The 14,277-nt window shown below is 40.8% G+C and overlaps 1 long non-coding RNA gene across 1 annotated transcript in view; it reads left to right on the top strand.

The window, feature by feature from the left end:
• LOC108446593 overlaps positions 1–14,277 on the top strand; it is a 27,366-nt gene that overhangs the window by 6,317 nt on the left and 6,772 nt on the right. The window contains exons 2-3 of the long non-coding RNA XR_001861816.1: positions 608–760; positions 5,628–5,711. This is a non-coding gene — a long non-coding RNA (uncharacterized LOC108446593). The remainder of the gene's footprint in view (positions 1–607; positions 761–5,627; positions 5,712–14,277) is intronic.

Genomic DNA, 14,277 nt, shown 5'->3' with positions numbered 1-14,277 from the left:
GGCCTCGGTGCGGGGCCGGAGTGCGGGGTCTGAGGCCCCGACGGGCCCGTCTGTGTGTTGCGGGGCGCCCCGGAGGGAGCATTGCTGCTCCCGCATTACCCTGCCCCGAGCCGAGCCAGGAGGGGGCCAAGGTCAAGGTCCTGGTGTTGGGACAGCCCTCTGGCTCCACTCCTCCGCGAAGGCTCCGAGAGCGCAGTACTGGGCTTTTAACACACTTTGGATGCTAAATTGAGTGTTAAACTGCGCCTCGTTCCCCCGCAGCGGCGCCGGGTGGTTCCACGGTCGCGTTAAGACAAACTGCCGCGAGCTGGGACACGGCATAGCCACTGTGGAACAGACAGCACGGATGTGCAGGCCATGTCTGACACAGGGGGTTCTAATTTCCAGGGCCACCACGCCTACCTTATGGAGTAGCAAGAGTTCTCTGCCCTCCATTACACCTTTTTATTAATACACAGTGTGTATACTCTAACCTTCTCAGTTTACTAACTACCAGCATCCCCTTGAACACCAGCCAAAGCATTACAACTCTTCAAGTGGTTGTTGTATCTCCTCTGAACTCAACACTTTCACTCATTTGTTTCTCCTTGTTGTTGTGGAATTGCAGGATATGTGAAAAAGTAGGACTGGAGGAGAGAGAGAAAAAATGAAGCTCAGTCATCCAGAATAATGGTGTCCTTCACTCCGCTTTCAGTCTGCCCTTTTGAATTTGCAGCTACCATGTTTGATTACAAAAAGTTATCTTCAGATCATCTGCGTGGTAAGTGCAAAGATGGAAAAGAAATCGTATTTCACAAGAAACAATAAAGGAATTTGTATTTGTACTAGTTTTGGTTTTATATATCTTTATTTTCTTTGTGTTTTAAAGCTTTTTCACACCAAAAAAAAAAAAAAAAGGGCACACTGACATCTGAGCCTTAGCTTTTGCAAAATACATGTATTTACAAAGATGTGGTAGCACTATTGGTGAAAAAATATGAATATTATCTACTCATTTAACTAAGGCTATAGAAAACTCCCATAAAGTTAAGATGGTGTGCCACTAAGCTAGGCCCAACAGATTACCACAGCACCTCAGCTCATTTGAGGAACTGAAATTGCTGCATTTCTTCCAGATGTAGAAAAAGGAACTATTTTTGTTGATAATAAGTTTATCAGCAGTGTGTTGATGAACTGCCTTGATGGTAAGAGTGTAACCTCAAAAGGAAGAAAACAAGATGACTTAGGGCATTTTGGGTTTTGGAAGACAGCTTTCTAAAGCTAATGGTGAGCAACAGTTGCCCAAGGACGTCTGGTCTCTTTCACTTTGTTCCATGAGTATGAGAGACTGCTGAGGAATGTCATACTGTAAAGGGCTTTACACTAAGTAGGAGCATCAGAGTAAGATTAGTCAGCTCCCCTGCTTTCCTCATGATGCACCAGAGGATCTCACATGGTGGTTGTTTATACCTCTCGACATCTGGCCTCTTTAGCCTTGGTCATGCTGGAGCTTTGTGGAGAAAGTCACCTGCCACGAAGTATATGTTATGCTAGTCTCTTGCATTTCCTTGCTTGCTGAACCACAAAAATTGAGTGTCTTAAAACTCTAAGAGTCTTGAAGTTACTTCTTCAGTTCACACACTGTACATCCCCTTTTGCCCTGAAATTCAGATTCTCACTGTGCCTCCAGCCCCATTTTCTGTTTAGTGTACCCTGAATCTTATACCTGTGACTAGATATGCAGTTGTGTTCACCTCATTTCATCCCCCGGAGTTCAAAGCTTGGTTTCCATAAGTGGAAAGCTAGTATAGGCCCCAGAAGATTATGACAACCTACTTAAGTTGAAGGTGTGTTTCAAGGTCTTGTTGAATAAGGACAGGCATCAGTTGCTGCACAGATCCTGCTGGGTCTAAGTGAAAATCTCTGCAATACAATTCAGTTCAGCCCTGCCCTTTTGGGCTCCTGAGTGCCAAATCTGGTTTTTCACTTCTTTCTGTCAAGGAGACAAAATTCTGTCTTTGCTAAGGAGCCCTGTCCTGTGTGATTTCCCTCTGCTCACTGAGTCAAAGAGCACAGCTCCTGATGAGACTGAGGTCTTACTGCTGCTTGGCTGAACTGGCTGAAAATCACAGGCCAAGGAATTTGCTGTAAAATGTAATTCTTTCAAAGCCAACAAAGAATTTGAAGACAGATGTCAGAATCACAGGATTATTGGGGTCTTTTTTTCAGGGGGACACTGCCACATTTACAGAGGGCAAAGGGAACTGAATTCAGGCCCAAGGCAAGGATGTGACAACCCATCCTTAAGGGGAAAAACATGCCTAAGATTTGTTGCTGAGGGGTAGAGGAGCTGCCTGCCAAAACAAGGAGTGAACAGCTGTTCCCTTGAGAAAATGGGAAGTTGGGCTGGGAGAAGAACTCACTGGAGGCAGATCTTTGCAATTGGTTCAGGAGCTGACATTGGTTCTCCTATCAGGTCTACCAAACTGCATCAAAACATCCCCAATACAGCTTGGGGGTTGATTTTATTTCATTCTGATTTTTTGATTTTGTTCCAAGTCGTGTTGTTTGCTTGGATTATTTTGGTTTGTTTTTTGGGGTTTTTTTCCAATTTTTTCAACTCAGTCTAGACATTAGGGGTTGAATTTCTTGGTAGTAGTCTACTCTATCTACTGTGTTCAAAGATGCCTCATCTCCCTCTCTCTCTTTTGTTCCCTGCCCTTAATGACTCAGGGAAAATTGGAACAACAAAGCAAATGTTTCATTATTGACTTTTTTTTTACTTGAAGTGCACTGAAAATAGCCTGAATTTTTTAAGCAAAATATTTTGGATATATTTGACACACTGAAACATACGGACTTTGATTCCAGTGCTGTGGTTGGATGTTCACAAGTAAGCCCCCACCACTTTAAACATTTCCACTCTCTGGGGGTGCAAAAAGGAGCATTACTTTTTTTTACTAAGTTGAGGTAGAAAGGCATTAAAAGAATGACCTTTTTAATATTTTTTATATTTTTCTGTATTTTCCCACCAGCATTGCTTTTAGCATATGACATAGCAAGTATGCACTAACTCTCATCAATTTATGCAAACATGAAACTTCCATTTTTACTTGGCACATAGTATCCAACCTAATTTGAGTAAATTCTTCCAGGTAATGATGTTCTTTATTCTTTTTGCTGTAAACATTCCAGTTGGTCTTTCTTTTCTTTCTGTTAAATAATTTTGCATAACATTTGAAGGTATGCTTTCATCAACATGGTAGTTGGGTAGTTTCTGCCAGCCAGACAAGTAGTAACAACTTGCAGTGGGTCATTAAAATGATAAATGTATTAAAAGCAGAGCAAAATGCACATACTTCTCTGGTAATCCTTCAGGTAGAACTGAAGTAACAAAATGAGTCATTTTAAAAAATAAAAGTATGTTTTTTCAGTAACATCCTGATTGTGGCCTTGAAATCCACTACTTTCTGTTTGTAAGAGTATCTAAACTATTGAACAAATTCTGCATTTCTCCCAGTTTACAGTGCCTACTGCTTGGGACTCACATTGGCACATGAGAAATGTTTTTAGTCTACAGTTTTCTTTCATAGACTTCCTCCAACATGTGCATTCTTCCTCATTATTATTATTCCTCTCATTAATCTAATAACTGCATCAGCACATACCTAACTGTAAGCAACAGGATGCTTTTAAACAATTCTCTTGATTTTTGGGTTTTACAAGTGGGAAACTTTTATGCAGCTGGAAGAAATTTGTCTATTTTCTAAATGAAGTGCTTTAGAAAGAAATAAGTCATTGAGAAAAAACCTCTTGGGAAAAAGTGTTTTACTGGACAGCAGCAGAGCTATGGAAGGACAATCCACCATCCATTTCATTTCCTTCCCAGCATTTTTATTTCCCCTCCTAAATTCCCCACCCCCTGCCAGTGTCAGCACCTCCTGCTTGTTCTGCTGGCATGGAGAACCATCTCAACACTTCCTTCTCAGTGGCAACATCAGGGAGTAATGTTGCTGAATGGTATTTTCCCTTATGGACTTTATTCTGAGACATCTGGGGTGGGGGGGGGGTGTTTTGTCATCCCACCACTTTGACTGCCCTGACTTTCTGCTGAAGTTGCAACAGATACCCTGAAAGTCAGAAGAGAAATGACGTGAAAGCACAGATGGCTGCAGATGGTGATTGCTCAAGTCACTGCTAACCTTCGTTAACCATGTCTGCCAGTGCTCCTGGTGATATTGGTGAACCAGGTTTAAGACATTCTAGCTTCATTTCATAAAAACATCTTTGGAAAGAGTAATTCACTCCAATCTCTTAGATCCCTGATGACCAGGACTTTAGATCCTTCCTAGATGATGTAGTTAGTGAATGTTCTAAACATGCTGCCTGCAGTTTGCATCTCATTCCCCACAAATATGTGAAAACCATTCCATGCCTCTTCACTAGTAACTTTTGGTGGGTTTAGAAGTTGTTGTCACACACTTCTACTCTCAACCAACCTAATTTCATTCTCATCATTGATCTCAGCTCACACTTACAGAGATGTTGCTTGTGGCTTGCTTGAAATGTCGTGCCCATTGGATACCATGCTCCAGCTGAGGCCTCACCTTATATAACATCAGCCTGAGTTTTCCCAAGTGTGATGAACATACACCTTGATTGATCATCCTGACCATTGATGAGGATATTCAGACATCCTTCCTGTTCATGTGTAAAGCAGGACTTTGTCCTGGTGGCATCTCTTTAGATCTGTGAGCACCAGGGAATATTTCAGGTGAAACAGGATTTCCTAGGAAAATATCACATCAGCATCAAAAGCTACAGTGAGTCTACCCCATCCACAGGCCTGATTTGTTTGACATTATTTGTCCTTGAAAAGCCTGTATTAGTTACACTCCTCCCTGTTATCCTCTAAGTAATTAGAAATATTTTAGTTCTATTTTGTGATGAATTTAAGTTTATGTGATGGATCAGTAATTCCCAAGTTCCTTCTTTTTATCCTTTTTTAAAGTTTCACTTCATAGTACAAGAACTGAAATGATTAAACACAGGATGTGTTCTAACCTCATTTTTACATATGAGCCAAACACCTCTGACAGAGCTTTGCATTTGTGGTTGCCCACTTTGGGATGCCTGGCACAAATTTTTTTATCTGTTACTTTGAACTCATTGATACCTTGCAGATGCAACTTTTTGACAAACATTTATTCTAAAAGCGAAAGACAAATGACTAGTAAAGCATAAAGGTTACTGATGTGATACTTTAAAATCACAGAAACATGAATAAATATACTACTTCTGAAGTGCTCAAAAATGAAGTAGAGGTTTGATTTAAGCAATCTCTAAACAACTAAAGAAAAACAGGAATGGGAGAAAAGAGCTTTGCTCCTAACACTTAAAAAGGAGGAAACAGGTGGCAAAATTATTTGTTTGGAAAATGGAAAGAATTTAGCCCACTCAACAACTTGGCACTTAGATGGAGCCATTTCTTTTATCCTGTTCTAATAAGCACAGTATTGTTTTCCAATTACAGCAAATCAATATTTAAAGTTCCTAATTTGGTAATTTTTCTTTTCTAAGTCTATCAAGGTATGCATTCAAATTAAAATTAAAACAGATCTTTTTTTCTCCAACTCCCTGCTTAATAGAGAAAAGAGACAGAATTTTCCCAGTGGAGTTTTATTGCTTGCACAAGTGAAAGGAAGAGGCAACTAGATGTGTGGAAGTGGTGGGTGAGTATAAATGCATTTTTGTGGCCAGTCTGAATAAGTAACATGATGGACTTGTGTCCATGGTCCTGATCTTCTTTGGAGATGAGCTAGGGGACACTGAGACAAATACTGTGGTCCTAGCAGAAAAGAAAAAATTAGTTTCCCCAACAGTTGGTGGATGTAGTGCTGAAAACCAGAGTATTTCTGTGGCCAAGCCAGTGAGGTATATGCTTACTTTTAAAGACATGGTTTGTCCCATGTATTTCACTTCCAGCACATGCTGAAAGAACATAGTGTCAGTGGGGAACCCTACCAATTGACAGATTTCAGAAGAGAAATATTTGCTGTATAGAGAAGGTATGAAAGGAAGAAAGATGTCTATGAGAAACAGAGCAGAGAATGAAGGATGTGCCTGTTTACTTTTCTAAGATGATACATTTCTCTGACAGTAACAAATAAAATAAGTTTGTTACTCCACAAAGACCAGTATTAAGTGAAACGGATGCTTTTAGCAATTGAGTCAAGTATAACAAGATTAAAATAATTCTTACTATAAATCCTATGATTTAAATTCAATTATCTCAGGGACAAATTGCTCCACAAAGTTTTTCATAGATTCTATTAACTTAATGTGGAGTTGAAATTCTGGCATTGCTCTAATAGTCTTCCCACATTACTTTCAAGGGATCCCATCAGATGGTTTGCATAGCTATTTTTACTTTTTAATAAAGGGAGGATGTCACAGGACTTACCAGAAAAGAAAATAAATTTTTGTTATTTTATCCTTATTTAAGTTATATTTCTAATTTAAAGAAATAGTCTTAATCCACGAAACCGTATGGGAGAACTCCAAATTACCATTGGTTAGATGTAACCAAGCCTAGTTTAGATAAATGAAAAACTAAACAAAAGGGACATTTGTGTATGTTTTAGATTAGTAAAGCTGAAATGTACAGGGGTGAAGACTGATGCTAATGGGTCCTGAACATGCCCATCATTGTGTCATTTACTGCAAAAGTTCCATCTGAATAATATTTGTTTTTAGGGAAAAACATTTTATTGTCTTACTGAAGATTTGCGCAGTTAAAATTTTTATATTATTAGTACTACAATGAGGTGTAATAAGCAGGTATGTATTGCTACCAGGGACTTGCAGCTTTAAGGAGTTTATTAGTAGAATTTACCAATCTTCATCACTGCTGCCAAATAAAAGCATATCCAGGCATGTATACATTTACCCCCTCCTTGATATTTTAGGACCAACCATATTCGCTAGAACCTAGTTGGTCCTAAAATCTTACTTCACAGGGTGGTGATGAAAGGCTTGTGAGATTTTTTGTACAATAATGGAAATCTCTTGTCACTGGATGGAAGAATTCTGAGTGCTGGTGGGTTCTGCCAGCCCTGCTCCAGAGGGTATGGAGTGATGGGAAAGGCAGGTTTGTCCTCCTTGACTGCTGGGATGCTGTGCAGCATGGGAGACAGGTCTATTTGCTTGTGTTACTGTGAACAGATCCACCAGGCTGTGAAATATCTGAGGAGCTACAGCTTCCCTCACAAGGAATGGAGCAAGGCAATGCTGACTAGCAAATATACTTTTGACTAGGTGAATAGCAAAAGGGTAGAGGACAAAGTTTGGAGATGCTTTATGCTCTATGTTTTTCTGTACTACTACAGTGTAGGAACAGTTACACGATTTACAAGCAACTTTTTTTTCCTGTGTGAAGTTTGTGAAACTTAGAGGGGGGTTTCATGTTTGTGACCTGGTGAGTGAAACTATGCCGGGCGGAAATGTTTGTGGTTTGAATGGAAAAGTACCAACCTGATGAACCTAAAAGAGACTGAGCAGCTCCTGGTCAGCCAGATTTATTAGGCAACAGTTTCTAAGATGAAAGCATCTGAATCCCATGGAGTTAGAAAAAGGCAACCTTTAAGTGAGAATATTTGTAGATGTCAAGAAGACCAAGGGGATGGTAAACCATGAAAATGGCAAGTCATTGAAATAAATTATTTGGATTGGCTGGTGAGATGAACATAAGCAAATGTATTTCTAAACAGAAAAATGCAAAATTCTGCACTGAAATAAAAATTTTGTAGGAAATATTTATTTTTATAAGGGATTCCTTATATAGATTGTCTCCATTTTGAAAAGGTCTTGGGGGTCATCGTCATTAATCAGCTGTGTAAGTTTACAGACAGAATCAAATGGTAAATTAGATTTATGAGTAGAATTTCTGGTGCTTGTGAGGGATATTGCCTCTGTGCTTGGCACTGAGGTACACACAGCTGCATCATGGCCTCTGGTTCTGTGGTCCACAGTCCAAGACAGATGATTACTGTTTAGGAAGGGTGCAGGGAAGAGCCTGCAAAGCACCTGAAAGACCACAAAACATTCTTTATAGTTAAAGACTCAGGAAATTTGTCCTGATTAACATGAGAAGTTGAAAGATGACTTAAATCAAAGCTTGGAGGTCACAACACAGGAAAAAGGGCAAGAGGTTTCTTCACTGTATGTATGAGCTATCAGAAATTCTATCTACTTTAAGTTTGAAAGTAGGACTAGATAAAAAGACAGATTTTAAACCAATAATAAAGTAATCATTGGAATAACACACCAAGGTTTGAGTTCAAAAATTTTAATCTGAAGACTGTGTGCTGTTCTCAAAAAGTTCTCATTCAAACTCAAGTGTATCTTACGAGTTGCCTTATAGAGAACTAAATAATCAACCACCACTTTTCTATGTATGTGTGTTGAGTTTGCATGGCCAGATTTTGGTAGCAATGGGGCTACAGGGGTGGCTTCTCTGAGAAGATGCCAGAAGCTTCTCCCATGTCCTGCAGAGCCGATGCCAGACTGCTCCAGGACAGAGGTGCCGCTGGCCAAGGCTGAGCCAATTGGAAATGGTGGTAACGCCTCTGTGATGACACATTTAAAAAGGGAAAAAACAGTTATTGTGCAGGTGTAACTGTGGCTGGAGAAAAGTGGGGGGACATGTGGGAGGCTAACAGCCCTGCAGATATACCCAAGTCAGCAGAGAAGGAGGAGCAGGAGGTGCTCCAGGTGCCGGAGCTGAGATTCCCCTGCAGCCTGTGGTGCAGACCATGGTGAAGCATCTGGAGATAATAGCCCACACTAGAGCAGGTTTCCTGGTAGGACTTGTGACTCTGTGGGGACACACATTGGAGCAGGCTGTGCCTGAAGGACTGCACCCCGTGGGAGAGTGACCCACGCTGCAGCAGTTTGTAGAGAACTGCTGCCCATGGGATGGACCCATATTGGAGAAGTTCATGGAGAACTGTCTCTCGTGGGAGGGACCCCACATGGGAACACAGTAAGGACTCCTCTCCCTGAGCAGCGGCAGGAACAACATGTGATGAACCGACCAGAACCCCCACTCCCTGTCTCCTTGAGCCATTGGGGGAGGAGGTAGAGCTGGAAAGGAGGGAGGGGTTGGGGGAACGCATTTTAAAGTTTATTTTACTTCCCATTATCTTGCTCTGATTTTGTTAGTAATAAATTCAATTAATATTCTCAATTCAAGTCTGTTTTGCCCGTGATGGTATTTGGTGAGTGATCTCTCGCTGTCCTTATATCAAACCACGAACCCTTCATTATATTTTCTCTCCCTTGCCAAGCTGCAGAGGAGAGTGACAGGGTGGCTTTGGTGAGTGTCTGGCATCCAGCCAGGGTCAACCCACCCACAGCAAGTAAAATCTCCTGCAGCATATATGGTGTATAATCTTTTCTGACCAGATAATCATCAGGGAATTTTCTGAGTTTATAATCATGGAAATATGATATATCTTCTGTAGGTTAGGAAAAAACCCTATTTTATTAGAGCAAATAAGGGCATACAAATATCCTTATCCTGTCACAAAAGCAATCTATTTTGTCATTAAAGGAGGTCTGGGTCACTATAAAAACCAGAGCACTAAGAATTGTACAGCTGATGCACGTTTTCTGCATCTTCCATCTTATTCTCCCGATGATATCCTAAATAGGAATGATTGAAGCTGTCTTTTTATCAGATATGACACTGATGAGGGTGTTTGTAATTCTCAGTGAAGAGCAGATGTTAAGATGAATTGTCTTTAGTTCTCTAACCACAGAGTTGTTTTCTTGGTAGACTACTCAGACAGTGGTTCTGTGATCATTAAATACCAGCTCTACACAGTTGTACATCATTTATCAGTACAAATTTGATAAAAATCAGGCAAGAGCATATGATTACATTTCACCTGGTTTAGCCAGAGCACACAGCACAGTGTTTACATTCACTTTACAATTTTATGTTGATTTTATGCTGGCTTCAGGAAGACAGCGTGAAGTTAGAGTTGCCTAGGCAGAGAATTCTTGCTCTACATTAAATCTACGTTAATCTGCTAGGACAAAATTCTCACTTCAATTTATTGTTAACAAATTGGTGGAATGACTCTGCACCCATATAACGCATTCTTATGATTACAGTGGCTTTGAGATTTGACACTAAGTACCCAAAAAAACGGATTCACTGTGTTGTTAAACCACATCTTGAGAGCCAAATTGAACTGAGAGTATAAACAGAGACACCAAAGAGTAATCTCGTTGCGCCTGCTCTCCAACCACAAATGCCAAGCCCTGGGATACCTTTGAATTTGCCAGTGATTTCTAAAAAGAAAAAAAAAGAAAAAAAAAAAAGAAAAAAAAAAAAGAGAAAAAAAAAAAAAGAGAAAAAACCAAGGAAACTCTTCAGCCATAACAGGAACACTTTCAGGAAAAGAACTGGAAGTAAGGATGGTTTACTTTGACCTTGTTCTTTCAAAGTCAAGTTGTATGTCTTTAGATGTAGAGCACTATTTGGAAGAGGTTAAGTTCCCTCCAGTTTGACCTACATTGAGTTTCGTGGTTTGGGAGGGTGCTGTGTGAGCTGGGCACAGCAATTAATTTTAAGGATGGTAGTAGTCTTAGTAAATGAATGATGTAAAAGAATGAATAACTTCTTTGTCAGCTGGCTGAACAATTTTAGAAATCATAAAGATGAGTTGGTTGGAGGTTGGGTCACAATGATTATATTATTATTCAAAGCCGAAAGAAGCCATGGTGACAAAGACTTGCTTTGAAATTAGCTTGGAAGGGAGTGTTCCATAAAACCCAGGCGATACAAGCATCATTGTGGTGAGTGTAGGAATGGATTTTGGCAGACTGATTTTTAAGGAAGAATGCCTTGGCCAGTCTGGGATTACAATATCAGGATTTACAATGTAGGAAACATGAGAAACAAGGACTTCAAAAAGACTGGACAGATAGTGATGCAGTCTTTGTGGTGTAATTGTGGAACGAGACCACTTATCTTCATGGAGGTAGATGAACATATTTCTGTGATAGCCAGATCAGGTTCTGTATCATTGCTCTACATTTTGAAAATTAATTTTAAAAACCTGTTTCAGGGCATGAAATAGCCCAGAAAGGGAAGCGTCACCCCTGATTTGCTGAATTTCACACATCTTTTATTATGTGAATCCACAAATGTTGATGTCTTTATGAAGAGACATTAACCTCTAGGTAGATAGAACAGTAGCATGCCAACTCCTCAAACCACAAAATTCAGTGTTACTAGGTAATCTTCGAAGACCTCCAAAAGCACCACTTAATAAAAATATGCAGGAAGTCTGATGGCCTTTTTCTTCTTTTACTAGGAGATTCAAGAGCTCCCATTCTCTTGTAGTTTCAGAATGCAGTCTCTCATACACTCATACAGTACATAGAATAAATCTTGCCTATTTTTTTTGGCTTATTTTCATCCCACATTGAGAAAATACATAGCTAAAAATACTTCAGGATGCTTTCCAGGGAATACCACCCATGTGTCCCTTAAGAGACTCTTCTTTAATGTTCCTTAACCCACATGGTATTCAGCGTTTCCCGTGACAGACTGTGCCTCCATAAATAAGCCGCATAAGTTCCTAGTATGAGCTGTGCACTGCATATGGTGGAATAATTGCCTTAAATAATGTTGAGGCTACGAAAGGAAGCAGTCATAGAGGTAGGCAATGCCAAAATTAAGGCAGTCTGTGCAAACTCAATATGGTCCTGTTGTGCAAAAGCCTAGTCTAAGCCAGTCTCTCATCACATGTTTTTTCCTCCTGATTCATTCCAGCCGCAGGTACATCCAGCTATTCAGTGGATGGGAAGCCGCTTGGTATTTCTTGATATTCATCATTTGTAGTAACTCTTCTTAGTGGCTTGACATATTACCTTATACTCGCCATCCAAAATTTTGCAGGAACGTGGCTGACTTGACAAACAAAATTGACTCTGATCCTGTCTGCATACCTTCCCTCTCTGGTGTGGTAAAGCTGGGTTCAGATCATCTACACTTTAAGGAATTTCCCTGCCATGTTTTTAAATGCCTCCCTTCAAACAACAAGGTATTTCTAACAGTGGAAAGTATTATGCAACCCAGGCCTACAGATGCTACCAGCTGTTTTTCTGCCTCAATTCCAACCTAGGAATTCCTCACCTAGTATTCACAACTGTGATAGCAAGGAAAACTTGATCCTTACATCAGCAATATCTGTTCTTGAGCCGTATACCTTAAACTACCAGGTGGAGTTATTTTCTTGGGTGAAGCATAAAATCCCATTTCCCAATGCACCGAAGCTCTTCAGTGAATATCCCTCCTTCCATCATCCTTCTTGGCTTCAGACAGCCAAATCCTATAGCATGGGTTCCAGGGAGAAGCAGACTTTCATCTAAATACTAGGTCTGTGTTTTTGCTATGAGCCGGTAACTATCAGTACCAGGCTGCAGAAAAACATCCCAACACCCAAACCCTTTGAACAGGGCATAAAAGACATTCTGTTTGAGAAATCAATGGGAAAACAGATGTCTAAATGGGTGCAAAGTGGTGCTGCTGCTATTAACGATGCAATGATTAATGATCCCAAGTATTTGGGATACAGTTAACCCTTTTCATCAACTCATCTAGGCATATAAATAGAACCTGCATGATTTGACATCTTCCTAAGCCACACCAATAGCCTGTTTTGCATTGGGTTGCAACAGATTCAGACACTGACATGCAGAACTTTACAGAATCTCCCTTTGCATCAAAATAGGCAAAACATCCCCATCACTTCCCCCTCCCCCAAACCCACTAGGCTAATGGCAAAAAAATATAGAACCATAGCTTTGAGCAGCCTCAGAAACACTGCTCTGGTTGTTGCGATCTTTCTGTTTGGCCTCTGAAGGGGTGAAGTTGCCCTTTCACACATCTTCTGTGGGGGCGTGAAGAAGACGAGCCCTACCAGCCTATTTTAAGTCCAGTGTCTTTGAGACAGATGAGGCTTTTTGGAGGTGGGAAAGAGAGCTGCCAGCTTTGCTCTGAGCTGGTGTTTTCTACCTAATGATATCAAATGGGTCTTCAAACAGGGCTGTGCACAAGCTGTAAGACGGTTTCCCTCACCCCCCCCCCCCCTATTTTCATAATCTGGTTGTTTACCATGAGATCAAACATTGCTTATTTGTATCATACTATCTCAGATACGACTCCTTTGAAGTGAACCGGTTTACAGAGTTCATCCACGTCTGTCTGTAGCCTCCCCTTTCTCCAGGAGCCTGAGTAATCTGCAGTTACAGGGATAAGATGCCTGATAATTCTCCCTCCAAAAAGACGGGGTAAAAGCATGCATAGTCTGCCTAGTGCTGATAGCAATTTTATACGTTGAATTGCTGAAGCTGAGGAAGCTGCAGCTGCCAAAAAATGGGAACATTTTTAAATTAAGACACCACACAGACCCAGGAAAATTCTCACTTAGCAAATGAAATGAGGACAAACAGCAAAAGAGAGGTACTTCATTACTGATTTTAGCAGCTAACTTTCCCTCAAGGGTGCATCAGGTTTCTTCCTTATTTTCAAATCAACTCTCCCGCTAGGTGTAGAAGGGAGGAGAAGTCCAAGACCTCAGTCATCCATTCAAAGCTGGTTCATGCCATAGGTGTGCGTGGGAAGATCGGTCCCATCACTCCGACCCTCGTTTTGCCATAGAAAGGCAAGACTTCAGCACTCTTCACCTTCTGTACTCACGCAGAGTGGCATCTCCTTTCACACTTCCTCCTGCTTCCATGTAGCTGGTGCTTTTGAACTCTCCAAAGCACAGTGTATGACTGAGCTGCTGAGGGTTATCACAGGGGACTGGGACTACAATGTAAAAGTGGCCGAGGCATGCAGTTATTCAGCTATATTTATCCTGATGGGAAGTGGAAGTAATGAGGAGAGGCATGCTGGTGGAACTGAGCAGCAGGAAGGAGATGACATTTTAAAGGAGGGAAAATGCAAATGGGAGTCTACTGAAGGCTAGGTAAAGGGAAGGGAAGACAGGACTGAACAGAGAAGGAGTGTATGTATCCAGCAGAGAGAGAGCTGTGGTGTTGTGCTCTGTTCCTCTGCATAGCTTTCCCATCAGCAAAGAATTGAAGAGAGTATATAGGTTTCTTTTTCACATACAGCTTTCTAATTCACTCAACCATACCATTCCTTTCCACTTCAAGTAAGCAAGTGAGTACAAGAAGACCAAAATAAATGAGAAAGTAAGAAAGACACACTCT

The sequence above is a fragment of the Corvus brachyrhynchos genome, unplaced genomic scaffold (genome assembly GCF_000691975.1).
Source record: "Corvus brachyrhynchos isolate BGI_N302 unplaced genomic scaffold, ASM69197v1 scaffold202, whole genome shotgun sequence".
NCBI lineage: Eukaryota > Metazoa > Chordata > Aves > Passeriformes > Corvidae > Corvus > Corvus brachyrhynchos.
The sequence above is the reverse complement of the archived record's forward strand: the minus strand, read 5'-3'. Positions and strand labels throughout refer to the sequence as shown.